Here is a 13794-nt window from a genome sequence, read left to right on the forward strand (position 1 = left end):
GAGTGGAGCGGCATGTTGGGGAGTGGTGCGGCATGTCGGGGAGTGGAATGGAGTGGAGCGGCATGTCAGGGAGTGGAGTGGAGCGGCATGTCGGGGAGTGGAGCGGCATGTCGGGGAGTGGAGCGGCATGTCGGAGAGTGGAGTGGCATGTTGGGGAGTGGAGCGGCATTTCGGAGAGTGGAGTGGAGAGGCATGTGCGGGGAGTGGAGTGGAGCGGCATGTCAGGGAGTGGAGGGGAGCTACATGTCGGGGAGTGAAGTGTAGTGGAGCGGCATGTCAGGGAGTGGAGTGAAGTGGAGCGGCATGTCGGGGAGTGGAGAGGAGTGGAGCGGAATGTCGGGTAGTGGAAAGGAGTGGAGCGGCATGTCGGGGAGTGAAGCAGAGCGGCATGTCGGGGAGTGAAGCAGAGCGGCATGTCGGGGAGTGAAGCGGAGCGGCATGTGTGGGAGAAGAGTGGAGCGGCATGATGGGGAGTGGAGAGGAGTGGAGCGGCATGTTGGGGAGTGGAGTGGCATGTCGGAGAGTGGAGAGGAGTGGAGCGGCATGTCGGGGAGTGGAGTGAAGTGGAGTGACATGTCGGGGAGTGGAGAGGAGCCGAGCGACATGTCGGGGAGTGGAGTGAAGTGGAGCCGCATGTCAGGGAGTGGAGTGATGCGGAGCCGCATGTCAGGGAGTGGAGTGAAGCGGAGCGGCGAGGAGTGGAGCGGCATGTCGAGGAGTAGAGAGGAGTGGAGCGGCATGTCGGGGAGTGGAGAGGAGTGGAGCGGCATGTCGGGGAGTGGAGAGGAGTGGAGCGGCATGTCGGGGAGTGGAGCGGCATGCAGGGGAGTGGAGCGGCATGCAGGGGAGTGGAGCGGCATGCGGGGGAGTGGAGCAGCATGCAGGGGAGTGGAGCGGCATGCTGGGGGAGTGGAGCGGCATGCCGGGGGAGTGTAGCAGCATGCCGGGGGAGTGGAGCGGCATGCTGGGGAGTGGAGCGGCATGCCGGGGAGTAGAGTGGAGCAGCATGCCGGGTAGTGGAGTAAAGCGGCATGCCGGGGAGTGGATTAGAGCGGCATGCCGGGGAGTGGAGTGGAGTGGCATGCCGGGGAATGGAGTTGAGCGGCATGTCGGGAGTGGAGTGAAGTGAAGCGGCATGTCAGGGAGTGGAGTGAAATGGCATGTTGGGGAGTGGAGATGAGCGGCATGGCATGTTGGGGAGTGGAGAGGAGTAGAGCAGCATGTCGGGGAGTGGAGAGGAGTGGAGCGGCATGTCAGGGAGTGGAGTGAAATGGACCAACATGTCGGGGACTGGAGTGATATGTCAGGGAGTGGAGTGGAGCGGCATGTCGGGGAGTGGAGTGGAGTGGAGCGGCATGTCGGGGAGTGGAGAGGAGTGGAGCAGCATGTCAGGGAAAGGAGATGAGTGGAGTGGCATGTCAGGGAGTGGAGTGGAGCGTCGTGGAGTGGCATGTTGGGGAGTGGAGCGGCATGTCGGGGTGTGGAATGAAGCGGAGCGGCATGTCGGGGAGTGGAGTGGAGCGAAGCGACATGTCAGAGAGTGGAGTAGAGCGGAGCGTCATGCTGGGGAGTGGAGCGGCATGTCTGGGAGTGGAGCGGCATGTTCGGGAGTGGAGCCGCATGTCAGGGAGTGGCGCGGCATGTCGGGGAGTGGAGAGGAGTAGAGCAGCATGTCGTGGAGTGGAGAAGCATGTCGGGGAGTGGAGCAGCATGTCGGGGAGTGGAATGGAACGGCATGTCGGGGAGTGGAGTGGAGCTGCATGTCGGGGAGTGGAGAGGAGTGGAGCGGCATGTCGGGGAGTGGAGAGGAGTGGAGCAGCATGTCAGGGAGTGGAGTGGAGTGGCGTGGAGTGGAGCGGCATGTTGGGGAGTAGAACGGCATGTCGGGATTGGAGTGGCATGTCGGGGAGTGAAGTGGAGTGGCATGTCTGGGAGTGGAGTGAAGTGGAACGGCATATCGGGGAGTGGAGTGGAGCTTCATGACGTGGAGTGGAGTGGAGTGTCATGTCGGGGAGTGGAGCGGCATGTCGGGGAGTGGAGTGGAGCTTCATGACGTGGAGTGGAGTGGAGTGTCATGTCGGGGAGTGGAGCGTCATGTCGGGGAGTGGAGCGTCATGTCAGGGAGTGGAGCGGAATGTCAGGGAGTGAAGCAGCATGTCGGGGAGTGAAGCGGCATGTTGGTGAGTGGAGTGAAGCTGCATGTCGGGGAGTGGAGTAAAGCGGCATGTCGGGAAGTGGAGTGAAGCGGCATGTCGGGGAGTGGAATGAAGTGGAGCGGCATGTTGGGGAGAGGAGTGAAGTGAAGTGGCATGTCGGGAGTTGAGAGGAGTGAAGAGGCATGTCAGGGAGTATAGTGAAGTGGACCGGCATGTCGGGAAGTGGAGTGCAGCGGCATGTTGGGGAGTGGAGTGCAACGGCAAGTCGGGGAGTGGAGTGGAGCGGCATGTTGGGGAGTGGAGTGTCGGGGAGTGGAGCGGCATATCAGGGAGTGGAGTGGAGTGTCAGGGAGTGGAGTGGAGCGGCATGTCGGGGAGTGGAGTGGAGCGGTGCGGTATGTCGGGGAGTGGAGAGGAGTAAAGCAGCATGTCAGGAGTGGAATGGAGTGAAGAGGCATGTTGGGGAGTGGAGTGGAGTGGAGCGGCATGTCAGGGAGTGGAGTGGAGCGGCATGTCGAGGAGTGGAGTCGAGCGGCGTGTCGGGAAGATGAATAGCGTGGAGTGGAGTGGCATGTCGGGGAGTAGAGCGGCATGTCAGGGAGTAGAGCGGCATGTCGGGGAGTAGAGTAAAGTGGAGCAGCATGTCGGGGAGTGGAGTGAAGCGGAGCGGCGAGGAGTGGAGCGGCATGTTGGGAGTGGAGTGACATGTCGGGGAGTGGAGTGGAGCGGCATGTCGGGAGTGGAGTGACATGTCGGGGAGTGGAGTGGAGCGGCATGTCGGGGAGTGGAGTGGAGCAGCATGTTGGGGAGTAGAGAGGAATGGAGCGGCATGACGGGGAGTGGAGAGTAGTGGAGCAGCATATCAGTGAGTGGAGTGGTTTGGAGTGGAGCGGCATGTCGGAGAGTGGAGCGGCATGTCGGGGAGTGAAGCAGTATGTCGGGGAGTGGAGCGGCATGTCGGGGAGTGGAGTGGCATGTCGGGGAGTGGAGTGAAGAGGAGCGGCATGTCGGGGGGTGGAGTGAAGTAGAGCGGCATGTCGGGTAGTGGAGTGGAGTGGAGCGGCATATCGGGAAGTGGAGCGGAGCGTCATGTCGGGGAGTGGAGTGGAGTGGAGCGTCATGTCGGGGAGTGGAGCGTCATGTCGGGGAGTGGAGCGTCAAGTCGGGGAGTGGAGCGGCATGTCGGTGAGTGGAGCGGAATGTCGGGGAGTTGAGTAAAGCGGCATGTCAGGGAGTAGAGTGAAGCAGCATGTCGGGGAGTGGAGTGAAGCAGCATGTCGGGGAGTGGAGTGAAGTGGAGCGGCATGTTGGGGAGTGGAGTGAAGTGAAGCGGTATGTCGGGGAGTGGAGAGGAGTGAAGAGGCATGTCAGGGAGTGGAGTGAAGTGGACCGGCATGTCGGGAAGTGGAGTGCAGCGGCATGTTGGGGAGTGGAGTGCAGCGACATGTCGGGGAGTGGAGTGGAGTGGAGTGGCATGTTGGGGAGTGAATTAGAGTGGAGTGGAGCGGCATATCGGGGAGTGGAGTGGAGTGTCGGGGAGTGAAGTGGAGCTGAATGTCAGGGAGTGGAGTGGAGCGGCGTGGCATGTCGGGGAGTGGAGAGGAGTAAAGCAGCATGTCGGTACTGGAATGAAGTGAAGAGGCATGTCGGGGAGTGGAGTGAAGTGGAGAAGCATGTCGGGGAGTGGAGTGGATTGGCATGTCGGGGAGTGGAGTGAAGCGGAGGGGTATGTCGAGGAGTGGAGTGAAGTGGCATGTCAGGGAGTGGAGTGAAGCGGCATGTTGGGGAGTGAGGTGAAGCAGCATGTCGGGGAGTGGAGTAAAGCGGCATGTCAGGGAGTGGAGTGAAGCGGCATGTCGGGGAGTGGAATGAAGTGGAGCGGCATGTCGGGGAGTGAAGTGGCATGTCGGTGAGTGGAGTGAAGCTGCATGTCGGGGAGTGGAGTGAAGCGGCATGTCGGGAAGTGGAGTGAAGCGGCATGTCGGGGAGTGGAATGAAGTGGAGCGGCATGTTGGGGAGTGGAGTGAAGTGAAGTGGCATGTCAGGAGTGGAGAGGAGTGAAGAGGCATGTCGGGGAGTGGAGTGAAGTGGACCAGCATGTCGGGAAGTGGAGTGCAGTGGCATGTTGGGGAGTGGAGTCGAGCGGCATGTCGGGGAGTGGAGTCGAGCGGCATGTCGGGGAGTGGAGTGGCGTGGAGGGGAGCGGCATGTCGGGGAGTAGAGTGGCATGTCAGGGAGTGGAGCAGCATGTCGGGGAGTGGAGTGAAGTGGAGCGGCATGTCGGGGAGTGGAGTTAAGCGGCATGTTAGGGAGTGGAGTGAGTGGAGCATCATGTCGGGGAGTGAAGCATCATGTCGGGGAGTGGAGCGTCATGACGGGGAGTGAAGCGGCATGTCGGGGAGTGAAGCGGCATGTCGGGGAGTGAAGCGGCATGTCTGGGAGTGAAGCGGCATGTCGGGGAGTGAAGCGGCATGTCGTGGAGTGGAGTGAAGCGGCATGTCAGGGAGTGGAGTGAAGCGGCATGTCAGGGAGTGGAGTGAAGCGGCATGTTGAGGAGTGGAGTGAAGTGGAGCGGCATGTTGGGGAGTGGAGTGAAGTGAAGCGGTATGCCGGGGAGTGGAGGGGAGTGAAGAGGCATTTCGGGGAGTGGAGTGAAGTGGACCGGCATGTTGGGAAGTGGAGTGCAGCGGCATGTTGGGGAGTGGAGTGCAGCGACATGTTGGGGAGTGGAGTGGAGTGGCTCGTTGGGGAGTGGAGTGGAGTGTCGGGGAGTGGAGTGGAGCGGCATATCGGGGAGTGAAGTGGAGCGGCATGTCGGGGAGTGGAGTGGAGCGGCGTGGCATGTCGGGGAGTGGAGAGGAGTAAAGCTGCATGTCGGTAGTGGAATGGAGTGAAGAGGCATGTCGGGGAGTGAAGTGAAGTAGAGAAGCATGCCGGGGAGTGGAGTGGCATGTCGGGGAGTGGAGTGGAACGGCATGTCGGGGAGTGGCGCGGCATGTCGGGGAGTGGAGTGAAGCAGAGGGGTATGTCGAGGAGTGTAGTGAAGCGGCTGGTCATGTCGGGGAGTGGAGTGAAGCTGCGTGTCGGGGAGTGGAGTGAAGCGGCATGTCGGGGAGTGGAGTGAAGTGGCATGTCAGGGAGTGGAGTGAAGCGGCATGTTGGGGAGTGAGGTGAAGCGGCTTGTCGGGAATTGGAGTGAAGTGGCATGTCGGGGAGTGGAGTGAAGCAGCATGTCGGGGAGTGGAGTGAAGCGGCATGTCGGGGAGTTGAGTGAAGTGGAGCGGCATGTCGGGGAGTGGATTGAAGTGGAGCGGCATGTCGGGGAGTGAAGTGTATTGGCATGTCGGGGAGAGGAGTAAAGCGGCATGTCGGGGAGTGGAATGGAGTATAGAGGCATGTCAGGGAGTGGAGTGGAGTGGAGCGGCATGTTGGGAGTGGAGTGGAGCGGCATGTCGGGGAGTGGAGTGAAGTGGAGCGGCATGTCGGGGAGTGGAGTGAAGTGGAGCGGCATGTCAGGGTGTGAAATGGAACGGATGTCGGGGAGTGGAGAGGAGTAAAGCGGCATGTCAGGGAGTAGAATGGAGTGAAGAGGCATGTCAGGGAGTGGAGTGGAGGGGCATGTTGGGAGTGGAGTGGAGCGGCATGTCGGGGAGTATAGTGAAGTGGAGCTCCATGTCGGGGAGTAGAGTGAAGTGGCATGGCATGTCGGGGAGTGGAGTTGAGCAACATGTCGGGGAGTGGAGTGGAGCAGCATGTCGGGGAGTGGAGTGGAGCGGCATGTCGGGGAGAGGAGTGGAGCGGCATGTCGGGGAGTGGAGTGGAGCGGCATGTCGGGGAGTGGAGCGGCATGTCGGGGAGTGCAGTGGAGTGGAGCGGCATGTCGGGGAATGGAGTGGAGTTGCGCGGCATGTCGGGGAGTGGAGTGACATGTTGGGAAGTGGAGTGGAGCGTCATGTCAGGGAGTGGAGAGGAGTGGAGTGGCATGTGGGGGAGTGGAGAGGAGTGGAGCAGTATGACAGGGAATGGAGTGGCATGGAGTGGAGCGGCATGTCAGGGAGTAGAGCGGCATGTCGGGGAGTGGAGTGGCATGTCAGGGAGTGGAGTGAAGTGGAGCGGCATGTCGGGGAGTTGAGTGGAGCGGCATGTCGGGGAGTGGAGTGAGTGGAGCGTCATGTCGGGGAGTGGAGCGTCATGTCAGGGAGTGGAGCAGCAGGTCGGGGAGTGAAGCGGCATGTTGGGGAGTGAAGCGGCATGTCAGGGAGTGAAGCGGCATGTCGGGGAGTGGAGTGAAGCGGCATGTCGGGGAGTGGAGTGAAGTGGCATGTCGGGAGTGGAGTGAAGCGGCATGTTGGGGAGTGGAGTGAAGTGGAGCGGCATGTTGGGGAGTGGAGTGAAGTGAAGCGGCACGTCGGGGAGTGGAGAGGAGTGAAGAGGCATGTCGGGTAGTGGAGTGAAGTGGACCGGCATGTCAGGAAGTGGAGTGCAGCGGCATGTTGGGGAGTGGAGTGCAGCGGCATGTCGGGGAGTAGAGTGGAGTGGCATGTTGGGGAGTGGAGTGGAGTGTCGGGGAATGGAGTGGAGTGGCATATCGGGGAGTATTGTGTCGGGGAGTGATGTGGAGCGGCATGTCGGGGAGTGGAGTGGAGCGGTGTGGCATGTCGGGGAGTGGAGAGGAGTAAAGCAGCATGTCGGGAGTGGAATGGAGTGAAGAGGCATGTCGGGGAGTGGAGTGAAGTGGAGAAGCATGTCGGGGAGTGGAGTGGAGGGGCATGTCGGGGAGTGGAGTGGAACGGCATGTCGGGGAGTGGAGCGGCATGTCAGGGAGTGGAGTGATGTGGAGGGGTATGTCGGGGAGTGGAGTGAAGCGGCGGGTCATGTCGGGGAGTGGAGTGAAGCTGCATGTCGGGGAGTGGAGTGAAGCGGCATGTCGGGGAGTGAGGTGAAGCGGCATGTCGGGGAGTGGAGTGAAGCGGCATGTCGGGGAGTGGAGTGAAGCAGCATGTCGGGGAGTGGAGTGAAGCGGCATGTCGGGGAGTTGAGTGAAGTGGAGCGACATGTCGGGGAGTGGAGTGAAGTGGAGCGGCATGTCGGGGAGTGAAGTGGAACAGCATGTCAGGGAGTGGAGAGGAGTAAAGCGGCATGTCAGGGAGTGGAATGGGGTGAAGAGGCATGTCAGGGAGAGGATTGGAGTGGCATGTTGGGAGTGGAGTGGAGCGGCATGTCGGGGAGTGGATTTTAGTGGAGCTGCAGGTTGGGGAGTAGAGTGAAGTGGCATGGCATGTCGGGGAGTGGAGTTGAGCGGCATGTCTGGGAGAGGAGTAGAGCGACATGTCGGGGAGTGGAGCAACATGTCGGGGAGTGGAGTGGAGTGGAGCGGCATGTCAGGGAGTGGAGTGGAGTCGAGCGGCATGTCGGGGAGTGGAGCGTCATGTCGGGGAATGGAGTGGAGCGGCATGTCGGGGAGTGGAGTTGAGCAGCATGTCGGGGAGTGGAGTGGAGCAGCATGCCGGGGAGTGAAGTGAAGTGGAGCGGCATGTCAGGGAGTGGAGTGAAGTGGAGCGGCATGTCGGGGATTGGAAAGGAGTGGAGCGGCATGTCAGGGAGTGGAGAGGAGTGGAGCCCCATGTCGGGGAGTGAAGCGGAGCGGCATGTCGGGGAGTGAAGCGGAGCGGCATGTTGGGGAGTGAAGCGGAGCAGCATGTCGGGTAGTGGAGTGGAGTGGCATGTCGGGGAGTGGAGTGGAGCGGCATGTCGGGGAGTGGAGAGGAGTTGAGCGGCATGTCGGGAGTGGAGTGGCATGTCGGAGAGTGGAGAGGAGTGGAGCGGCATGTCGGGGAGTGGAGAGGAGTGGAGCGGCATGTCAGGGAGTGGAGTGAAGTGGAGCAGCTTGTCGGGGAGTGGAGAGGAGCGGAGCGGCATGTCGGGGAGTGGAGTGAAGCGGAGCGGCATGTCGGGGAGTGGAGTGAAGTGGAGCGGCATGTTGCGGAGTGGAGTGAAGCAGAGCGGCGAGGAGGGGAGAGGCATGTCGAGGAGTGGAGAGGAGTGGAGCGGCATGTCGGGGAGAGGAGTGGAGCGGCATGTCGGGGAGTGGAGAGGAATAGAGCGGCATGTTGGGGAGTGGAGCGGCATGCAGGGGAGTGGAGCGGCATGCGGGGGAGTGGAGCGGCATGCCGAGGGAGTGGAGCGGCATGCCGGGGTAGTGGAGCGGCATGCTGGGGAGTGGAGTGTAGCGGCATGTCGGGGAGTTGAGTGAAGTGGAGTGGCATGTCGGGGAGTGGAATGAAGTGGAGCGGCATGTTGGGGAGTGAAGTGGAACAGCATGTCGGGTAGTGGAGAGGAGTAAAGCGGCATGTCAGGGAGTGGAATGGAGTGAAGAGGCATGTCGGGGAGTGGAATGGAGTGAAGAGGCATGTCAGGGAGTGGAGAGGAGCGGCATGTTGGCAGTGGAGTGGAGCGGCATGTCGGGGAGTGGAGTAAAATAGAGCTGCATGTCAGGGAGTGGAGTTGAGCGGCATGTCGGAGAGAGGAGTGGAGCGACATGTCGGCGAGTGGAGTGGAGCAACATGTCGGGGAGTGGAGTGGAGCGGCATGTCGGGGAGTGGAGTGGAGCGTCATGTCGGGGAGTGGAGCGGCATGTTGTAGAGTGGTGCGGCATGTTGGGGAGTGGAGTGGAGTGGAGCGGCATGTCGGAGAGTGGTGCAGAATGTCAGGGAGTGGAGTTGAGCTGCATGTCGGGGAGTGAAGTGGAGTGGAGCGGCATGTTGGGGAGTGGAGCAGCATGTTGGGGAGTGGAGCGGCATGTTGGGGAGTGGAGCGGCATGTCGGGGAGTGGAGCGGCATGTCGGGGAGTGGAGTGGAACGGCATGTCGGGGAGTGGAGCGGCATGTCGGGGAGTGGAGTGGAGCGGCATGTCGGGGAGTGAAGTGAAGTGGAGCAGCATGTCAGGGAGTGGAGTGGAGTGAAGTGGAGCGGCATGTCAGGGAGTGGAGTGGAGCGGCATGTCGGGGAGTGGAGTGGCATGTCGGGGAGTGGTGCGGCATGTCGGTGGAGTGGAGTGGAGTGGAGCGGCATGTCAGGGAGTGGAGTGGAGTCGAGCGGCATGTCGGGGAGTGGAGCGGCATGTCGGGGAGTGGAGCGGCATGTCGGGAAGTGGAGTGGAGCGGCATGTCGGGGAGTGGAGCGGCATGTCGGGGAGTGGTGCGGCATGTCGGGGAGTGGGGTGGAGTGGAGCGGCATGTCAGGGAGTGGAGTGGAGCGGTATGTCGGGGAGTGAAGTGGAGCGGCATGTCAGGGAGTGGAGTGAAGTGGAGCGGCATGTTGGGGAGTGAAAAGGAGTGGAGCGGCATGTCGGGGAGTGGCGAGGAGAGGAGTGGAGCGGCATGTCGGGGAGTGAAGCGGAGCGGCATGTCGGGGAGTGAAGCGGAGCTGCATGTCAGGGAGTGGAGTGACATGTCGGGGAGAGGAGTGGAGCGGCATGTCTGGGAGTGGAGAGGAGTGGAGCGGCATATCGGGGAGTGGAGTGAAGTAGAACGGCATGTCGGGGAGTAGAGAGGAGCGGAGCGGCATGTCGGGGAGTGGAGTGAAGCGGAGCGGCATGTTGGGGAGTGGAGTGAAGCGGAGCGGCGAGGAGTGGAGCGGCATGTCGAGGAATGGAGAGGAGTGGAACTGCATGTCGGGGCGTGGAGAGGAGTGGAGCGGCATGTCGGGGAGTGGAGAGGAATAGAGCGGCATGTCGGGGAGTGGAGCGGCATGCAGGGGAGTGGAGCGGCATGCGGGGGAGTGGAGCAGCATGCAGGGGAGTGGAGCGGCATGCCGGGGGAGTGGAGCGGCATGCTGGGGAGTGGAGCGGCATGCCGGGGAGTGGAGTGGAGCGGCATGCTGAGTAGTGGAGTAGAGCGGCATGCTGGGGAGTGGAGTGGAGCGGCATGCCGGGGAGTGGAGTGGAGCAGCATGCCGGGGAGTGGAGAGGAGCGGCATGCCGTGGAATGGAGTGGAGCGGCATGTCGGGAGTGGAGCGGCATGTCGGGGAGTGGAGTGAAGTGGAGCGGCCTGTCGGGGAGTGGAGTGAGTGGAGCGTCATGTCGGGGAGTGGAGCGTCATGTCAGGGAGTGGAGCAGCGGGTCGGGGAGTGAAGCGGCATGTCGGGGAGTAAAGCGGCATGTCGGGGAGTGAAGCGGCATGTCGGGGAGTGGAGAGGAGTAGAGCGGCATGTCGGGGAGTGGAGAGGAGTGGAGCGGCATGTCGGGGAGTGGAATGAAGTGGACCGGCATGTCGGGGAGTGGAGTGGAGTGATATGTCAGGGAGTGGATTGGAGCGGCATGTCGGGGAGTGGAGAGGAGTGGAGCGGCGGGTCATGTCGGGGAGTGGAGTGAAGCTGCATGTCAGGGAGTGGAGTGAAGCGGCATGTCGGGGAGTGGAGTGAAGCGGCATGTCAGGGAGTGGAGTGAAGCGGCATGTAGGGGAGTGAGGTGAAGCGGCATGTCGGGGAGTGGAGTGAAGCGGCATGTCAAGGAGAGGAGTGAAGCGGCATGTCGGGGAGTGGAGTGAAGTGGAGCGGCATTTTGGGGAGTGAAGTGGAATGGCATGTCGGGTAGTGGAGAGGAGTAAAGCGGCATGTCAGGGAGTGGAATGGAGTGAAGAGGCATGTCAGGGAGTGGAGTAGAGCGGCATGTTGGGAGTGGAGTGGAGCGGCATGTCGGGGAGTGGAGTGAAGTGGAGCTGCATGTCGGGGAGTGGAGTTGAGCGGCATGTCGGAGAGAGGAGTGGAGCAACATGTCGGGGAGTGGAGTGGAGCAACATGTCGGGGAGTGGAGTGGAGCGGCATGTCAGGGAGTGGAGTGGAGCGGCATGTCGGGGAGTGGAGCGGCATGTCGGAGAGTGATGTGGCATGTCAGAGAGTGGAGTGGAGTGGAGCGGCATGTCGGAGAGTGGTGCGGCATGTCGGGAAGTGGAGTTGAGCGGCATGTCGGGGAGTGAAGTGAAGTGGAGTGGTATGTTGGGGAGTGGAGCGGCATGTCGGGGAGTGGAGCGGCATGGGGAGTGGAGTGGAGCGGCATGTCGGGGAGTGGAGTGGAGCAGCATGTCTGGGAGTGGAGTGGAGCGGCATGTCGGGGAGTGGAGTGGAGCGGCATGTCGGGGAGTGGAGTGGAGCGGAATGTCGGGGAGTGGAGTGGAGTGGAGCGGCATGTCAGGGAGTGAAGTGAAGTGGAGCAGCATGTCAGGGAGTGGAGTGAAGTGGACCGGCATGTCGGGAAGTGGAGTGCAGCGGCATGTTGGGGAGTGGAGTGCAGCGGCATGTCGGGGAGTGGAGTGGAGCGGCATGTCAGGGAGTGGAGTGGAGCGGCATGTCAGGGAGTGGAAAGGAGTGGAGTGGCATGTCGGGGAGTGGAGAGGAGTGAAGAAGCATGTCGGGGAGTGGAGTGAAGTTGACCGGCATGTCGGGAAGTGGAGTGCAGCGGCATGTTGGGGAGTGGAGTGCAGCGGCATGTCGGGGAGTGGAGTGGAGTGGCATGTTGGGGAGTGTAGTGGAGTGTCAGGGAGTGGAGTGGAGTGTCGGGGAGTGAAGTGGAGTGGCATGTCGCGGAGTGGAGTGGAGCGGCGTGGCATGTCGGGCAGTGGAGAGGAGTAAATCAGCATGTCGGGAGTGGAATGGAGTGAAGAGGCATGTCGTGGAGTGGAGTGAAGTAGAGAAACATGTCGGGGAGTGGAGTGGAGTGGCATGTCGGGGAGTGGAACGGCATGTCGGGGAGTGGAGCGGCATGTCGGGGAGTGGAGTAAAACGGAGGGGTATGTCGGAGAGTGGAGTGAAGCGGAGGGTCATGTCGGGGAGTGGAGTGAAGCTGCATGTCGGGGAGTGGAGTGAAGCGGCATGTCGGGGAGTGGAGTGAAGCGGCATGTCGGGGAGTGGAGTGAAGCGTCATGTCAGGGAGTGGAGTGAAGCGGCATGTCGGAGAGTGAGGTGAAGCGGCATGTCGGGGAGTGGAGTGAAGCGGCATGTCAAGGAGTTGAGTGAAGCGGCATGTCGGGGAGTTGAGTGAAGCGGCATGTCGGGGAGTTGAGTGAAGTGGAGCGACATGTCGGGGAGTGGAGTGAAGTGGAGCGGCATGTTGGGGAGTGAAGTGGAACGGCATGTCGGGTAGTGGAGAGGAGTAAAGCAGCATGTCGGGGAATGGAATGGAGTGAAGAGGCATGTCAGGGAGTGGAGTGGAGCGGCATGTTGGGAGTGGAGTGGACTGGCATGTCGGGGAGTGGAGTGAAGTGGAGCTGCATGTTGGGGAGTGGAGTGAAGTGGCATGGCATGTCGGGGGTGGAGTTGAGCGGTATGTCGGGGAGTGGAGTGGAGCAGCATGTCGGGGAGTGGAGCGGCATGTCGGGGAGTGGAGTGGAGCGGCATGTCGGGGAGTGGAGTGGAGCGGAATGTCGGGGAGTGGAGTGGAGTGGAGAGGCATGTCAGGGAGTGAAGTGAAGTGGAGCAGCATGTCAGGGAGTGGAGTGAAGTGGACCGGCATGTCGGGAAGTGGAGTGCAGCGGCATGTTGGGGAGTGGAGTGCAGCGGCATGTCGGGGAGTGGAGTGGAGCGGCATGTCAGGGAGTGGAAAGGAGTGGAGTGGCATGTCGGGGAGTGGAGAGGAGTGAAGAAGCATGTCGGGGAGTGGAGTGAAGTGCACCGGCATGTCGGGAAGTGGAGTGCAGCGGCATGTTGGGGAGTGGAGTGCAGCGGCATGTCGGGGAGTGGAGTGGAGTGGCATGTTGGGGAGTGTAGTGGAGTGTCGGGGAGTGGAGTGGAGTGTCGGGGAGTGAAGTGGAGTGGCATGTCGTGGAGTGGAGTGGAGCGGCGTGGCATGTCGGGCAGTGGAGAGGAGTAAAGCAGCATGTCGGGAGTGGAATGGAGTGAAGAGGCATGTCGTGGAGTGGAGTGAAGTAGAGAAACATGTCGGGGAGTGGAGTGGAGTGGCATGTCGGGGAGTGGAACGGCATGTCGGGGAGTGGAGCGGCATGTCGGGGAGTGGAGTAAAACGGAGGGGTATGTCGGGGAGTGGAGTGAAGCGGAGGGTCATGTCGGGGAGTGGAGTGAAGCTGCATGTCGGGGAGTGGAGTGAAGCGGCATGTCGGGGCGAGTGGAGTGAAGCGGCATGTCGGGGAGTGGAGTGAAGCGTCATGTCAGGGAGTGGAGTGAAGCGGCATGTCGGAGAGTGAGGTGAAGCGGCATGTCAGGGAGTGGAGTGAAGCGGCATGTCAAGGAGTTGAGTGAAGCGGCATGTCGGGGAGGTGAGTGAAGCGGCATGTCGGGGAGTTGAGTGAAGTGGAGCGACATGTCGGGGAGTGGAGTGAAGTGGAGCGGCATGTTGGGGAGTGAAGTGGAACGCCATGTCGGGTAGTGGAGAGGAGTAAAGCAGCATGTCGGGGAATGGAATGGAGTGAAGAGGCATGTCAGGGAGTGGAGTGGAGCGGCATGTTGGGAGTGGAGTGGACTGGCATGTCGGGGAGTGGAGTGAAGTGGAGCTGCATGTTGGGGAGTGGAGTGAAGTGGCATGGCATGTCGGGGAGTGGAGTTGAGCGGCATGTCGGGGAGTGGAGTGGAGCAGCATGTCGGGGAGTGGAGTGGAGCGGCATGTCGGGGAGTGGAGTGGAGCGGCAT

Source organism: Triturus cristatus, chromosome 1_1 (genome assembly GCF_964204655.1).
Source record: "Triturus cristatus chromosome 1_1, aTriCri1.1, whole genome shotgun sequence".
NCBI classification, from domain to species: domain Eukaryota; kingdom Metazoa; phylum Chordata; class Amphibia; order Caudata; family Salamandridae; genus Triturus; species Triturus cristatus.